Raw genomic sequence first — 6000 nt, 5'->3', positions numbered from 1 at the left:
CAGCTAGGTTGTCTGGAAAGTGTGAACTGTTGGTAGCTCTCGAGGGCTAGGGTTGGCTACCACTGGACTAAAGTAATAGATCAAGGTGGGGCTGTTGATGTAGCTTACAGTATCTAGACTTTAGTAAGGCTTTCAACACTTTCCCACATCGCAGATGGGTGTGGCCTGCAAGGGTGGGTGTAGAGGGGTGAGTTCCACCACCTCCCTTGGAGCACTTTAAGCACTGTTGGCCAGGTATACTTGCGTATACTAGGAATTTGATTTGGATTGCTGTGCAACAGCCATTTAGGTAACCGTTAAAACAGTGACAGTACAGATATACATAACACGTACAGGTATATGCTCGATGTGCCCTGGGGATTGTAGACGCAGGGAACATATATTCACTGAGCTGCACAGCGCCTAGGCAGCCATCAGTGGTGCCACTGGTCATTGCAACAGCCAGGTAGGTATCAATGGGGCAGATGTATTAAGCCCCAACAAGAGACAAATGCAAGGGTGACAAAGAGAGACAATGCTGGGATGTGTAGTTCAACAACAGCTGGAGTGTCAAGGTTAGCCATCACTGGTATAGGTCATTGGTATGACCTCATCTAGGGCCTTATTCTGGTTCACTCTAAGAGGCAAATTCCTTCTCAAATGGACAAAACCATGTGCACTGCAGGTGGGGCAGATATAACATGTGCAGAGAGAATTAGATTTGGGTGGGGTTTTTCTTCAAAGTGAGATCTATATTGCAGTGTAGAAATAAAGCAGCCAGTATTTACCCTGCACAGAAACCAAATAACTCACCGAAATTGAATTCTCTATGCACGTTATATCTGCGCCCCCCCCCCTCCCTGCAGTGCATATGGTTTTGTCCATTTGAGAAGGAATTTGCCTCTGAGAGTGAACCAGAATAAGGCCCCTAGAGTACTGTGTTCAGTTCTGGAGGCCATATCTACAGAAGGATATAAATACATTAGAGACTGCACAAAGAATCGCAACTAAAATGGTGCATGGCCTACATCACAAAACTTACCAGGAAAGACTAAAAGATCTTAATATGTAAAGTTTAGAGCAGAGACAGAAAAGGGGGGACATGATAGAAACTGTCACATATATCAAGGGCTTTAACAAGGTACAGGTGGGAGACATTCTTCACAGGAAGAGGAGCAACAGAACACGAGGACATGCACTGACACTAGAGGGAGGAAGATTCAGGGGAAATCTGAGGAAGAATTACTTCACAGAAAGAGTAGTGGATAAGGGGAATAGCCTCCCATCAGAGGTGGTAGAGGCAAATACAGTAGAACAATTTAAACATGCTTGGGATATTGATGTCCTTACAAAGAAATAAGGATCAAATATGGTTTGAGGTAACATGTTTAAAAAAGGGCAGACTAGATGGACCAAGTGGTTCTTATCTGCCGTCAAATTTCTATGAAAACTGAGATCTGTAAGTATACTGTATGAAGCTATTCTGTAAAAAAAATTCTGTAAAAAATTATCAGCATTGCAACTGAGCAGATCTATGTAGTGTGCTGCCACACATCCAATCACATGCAGCCACGCACTACATAGATCTGCTCAGCTGCAATGCTGATGTTCACAATGTACAAGGAGGGCTTCAAATAGTTGTAATTCTTTAGCTTTTAATACAGGGTCTGATAGCTCAATGAATAGAGTGTCTGACCGCAGTGCCACAGGTGGTGTATTTGAATCCTGGGTATGTCATAATTTTGATATGTAACAAAGGACAGTGTGACTGAATAACAAAGTGCTCTCAAATTAAGTATTAAGCTGATGAATGTTGTACAGGTATTCATGATGAGAGGGGTGGGGGGTTAAAACGGGGGGTCAGTAGATGTCCAGCTTTAAGGAGGTGGCAAGCTATAAGTGAAAGTTAGTAAAAACAGATACTTGACGAGTGCTGCCAACAACACCCCTTACAATGCACCACCATAGTTATGACCTTAGTTACATCTCCCGTTTGTGAATCTGCCAATATTGGGCATCACTGGAGCGGCATCCTGTCTTAGCTCAGCCCTAAAATGTGCTGCGATTGTAATGAGCATATGTCGAGTGCAAAAACACGGCGCCTGCGTCACTACTGCCATACCTAGTCAGTGCAGCCAAGGTTCTACCCCTAACATCGATGTTTGTAGATGGGGGGTGATGGTGGGGTCTTCCTTAAACTTTTATTACATACATTGTTCAATTTCTTTTTCCTGTACATTTCAGCAAGGTCTGTATATCATCAGGCAGAGTCGCCTACAGATCGGACACCGTTCTGCATTGGGTACAATTGTATCTAGGGCACCAGCTCAGCTTAGTAAAAGCTGTAGGAGGGCGTAAAGCATGGGTCTTCAACCTGTGGCCCTCCAGATGTTGTGAAACTACATGTTCCAACATGCATTGCCCCATTTTTTTCCTATGAGAGCATGCCAAAACTGTCAGGGCATGCTGGGACATGCAGTTCTACAACATCTGGAGGGCCACAGGTTGAAGACATGTGGCGTACAGTATGCACAGCCATAAACTAAACCAATTTATAAGGATATGACCACTAAGGGGCTAAATGTCATCAATTAACGTGACGCGTACCCCCGCTTTGCTCGCCATGGCCGGGCCAGGTATCCCTGCGCTTGGTGCACTTTTACGTTCCCATTCGAAGTTCACGTGGATGTTAAAGTCTGATAAAGCAAAAATGTTTAAAAAATCATGAAAAACTCATGTCTTTTGCTTGTGTCAACCTGTTGTCAATGTTGACTTTTTATCATTGTCGAATGTTTGATGTTGACCTATTGACTATTGGTGGGTGGGGGGATGGTCTGATCATGGAGATGTGGCCATGCCTCCTATAACAATCATGATAGCACAGTATGTTGAGGATCCAGAAAGTGGCTTAATGGCCTACAGGGACAGGGTGCATCCCCCAACCCCAGGGGTGAATCCAGGGGGAGGGTGGCACAGGGCCGGTGCAAGGCACCGGAGCGCCCCAGGCGAGTCGGGGTGGGGGCGCCCCGGTGCCGGGGGAGGGGGGGGGTACCTGTCCTGCGGCGCTGTGTATTTAAACACTGGCCGCACGGCGCACGCTGATTGGCTGAATCTCAGCCAATCAGCATGCGGACAGTGTTTTCACAACAGAAGCGCTTCCGCATAGCCCGGCGGATAGCGCTCGTTATTTCTTATTGACTGCAGGGACCCCTCGCTGCCTCCGCCGTCAGCTTTAAATACACAGCGCCGCAGGACAGGTACCCCGCGGCACGGGGGGCAAAATGCCACCCTCCAGTGGCCGGCGCCCTAGGCAAATGCCTAGATTTGCCTAGTGGTGGCGCCGGCCCTGGGGGGGCACAGTCAGGGATATCGCTGTCCCCCAGCAGGCAGAGGAAATGGGCTCTGCACAGTGACAGCAGCCTCCCTAATCCCGCCCCCTCTCAGCACGCAGCTGCCTGTGCCGGGTCGAGGAGAGAATGCGTCTCTGCGTCCAATATGTACACATACAGCATACCTCCCAACTCTTGGTCCTTCTCGAGCGGGACACAAGCGCAAAAAGGGGAGTGGCCTTGCTGGATGAAGCGTCCTAAGGCCGCGCCCCCGGTTTCTGCCACGCTGGGTTGCTGCATAGACCCAAGCAGGACGCGGGAATGTCCCCAAAAACCGGGACTTTCCCGCGGTAAAGGAGGTATGATACAGTAACAGCGGCAGTGCTTTTACAGTATGCGTTGATGTCAGGATCTCCCAGCGCAGAGGTCTGATCTGTATCACAGCTGGGGACAGTTCTCACCCCTCCTGTGGCCCAAAATCTTGTGTGTGCCACGAGTTGTACAATATGTGAGAAGAATAATGGGCCTAATTCAGACCTGATCGCAGGACAAATTCGTTCTCAAAATGGGTAAAGCCATGCTGCACCGCAGGGGGCAGATGCAACGTGCAGATCTAGGGTGCCAGGATAGTCACCAGTATATGTATATCGATGACTTTCCTGGCACCCTAAAACTGATGTACCTGCTGTGACCAACTACTCACCTCTATTTATGTACTAAATCAGTCAGGAATTATTCTACTTCATCTCATTTTTGTCTGCACTGCTTACAGTGTGATGTGTTCTGCTGCCTGGTTACACTGCTCCCGCACTGCATGCAGTGTGATGTGTTCTGCTGCCTGGTTTCACTGGTCCCGCACTGCATGCAGTGTGATGTGTTCTGCTGACTGGTTTCACTGGTCCCGCACTGCATGCAGTGTGATGTGTGGTGCTGCCTGGTTACACTGCTCCCACACTGCATGCAATGTGATGTGCGATGCTGCCTTGATACACTGCTCTTGCGTTGCATGCAGTTTGATGTGTTGTGCTGCCTTGGTAAACTGCTCCCGCACTGCATGCAGTGTGATGTGCAGTGCTGCCTGGTTACACTGCTCCCACACTGCATGTAGTGTGATGTGCGGTGCTGCCTGGTTACAATGCTCCTGCACTACATACAGTGTCATGTGTTGTGCTGCCTTGGTACACTGTCCCCGCACTGCATGCAGGGTGATGTGCGGTTTTGTCTGGTTACACTGCTCCCATGCTGCATGCAGTGTGATGTGTTGTGCTGCCTTAGTACACAGGTCCTGCACTTCCCACAATAATTGCTAATCCTGGTGATTTTTGTTCCCTCTACAGAATTTCTGCCTCTATATAAGGTTACATTGTCACAATTCTGTTATAAAGAATTAAACTGTATCTGTTACAGCTTTCATGTATTGCATCCGCCACCTTCTGTGTGAAATACTGCGCTTACCACTGAAAATAAGGTTTATTTTGTTGCCTAATATGGGTAATGCATGCTTACAGCTCCCCCTGCAGGCCACACTGCAAAATGCAAGAAGAATCTCAACACCTGGATTATCAGCCAAAAATCCATCCTATTTATTGCAAAGGGTGAGAGCGGGGGTTAAAGTGAGGGGGAATGGGGTTGTTACCATGGGCCTTCTGTTTGGTAGAGTGGGACCGTATACGGGCGGATCAGGTTTTTTTTCCATCTGCGCATGCGTAGCTTTCGCTATGCGCATGTGCGGCGACCTCACACCGCTCACGGATGGGTCTCTCCGTATGAGAGCGGACGCCTGGGTCTGCTAATTAACGCTGATTACTACACCTGAATGTAATAACCATCTACACCCATTCAGTGAGTGTTTTTGTATACTTTAAAAAGCAGGACACTCAATTCACAGAAGTCGACATGTGTCAACTTTTTCACTGTAACGCCAACATAACTTTATTTAAAAGTAACAGCAATGTGGGGACACATAGATAGTGATTAAAATGCAACATTAGAACATAATAAATATACATGTAATGAGGGTTAAAATGTTGTTTTATTAGGGTGTTTATTAAGGTAGACAATTAAGTTAATAGAAAACAATTATTGAATAACAGAATAATTAATTAATTGTCTTAATCATAGTTATAAGGGAAGATTTTCAGTGCCATATATGTGAAGGGTATGCCACCGTGCACGGACGTACGCTCACTCTCACGATCGGTGACACACACTGAGTTTTCCATTGAAAAAAAGGCGAGACCCGTCCATGCACTGTGGCATACGCTCAGATATACGGAAGATGTCGGTGTGAAAACGGACAAGACCCGTCCGTATACGGTAGTTAACGGTGTCTAAGAGGAGACCTGTCCATATACGGTGGCATACGCTCAAGTGTACGCCACTCCCCATTGTCGATGTTTGTGACCGTCCGTATGCGGCTGTTCTGTGGGCGGACTTACGCTCACCGTCCGCGTACGGGAAACGTACGGTGAAACAGACCGTACGTCCGTTTCACCGACCTAACCAGAATAAGGCCCCATATGTGTAGTCCTACTCACTGTTGACCAACACATTGTCGATCTGTCATCCGGGTACCCAGTCTGCCCATCTGGATCTCTGCCCAGCGCCTTCAATCTCTCCATGCAGAGCACTGCACAGTGGGCCTGGTTACATGTGGTTGGAGTTGCTACAGAGAACATTGGAGCAGCAGCGA

Source organism: Crinia signifera, chromosome 11 (genome assembly GCF_055691185.1).
Source record: "Crinia signifera chromosome 11, ASM5569118v1, whole genome shotgun sequence".
Taxonomy (NCBI): Eukaryota; Metazoa; Chordata; class Amphibia; order Anura; family Myobatrachidae; genus Crinia; species Crinia signifera.
Note: the sequence above shows the minus strand (reverse complement) of the source record.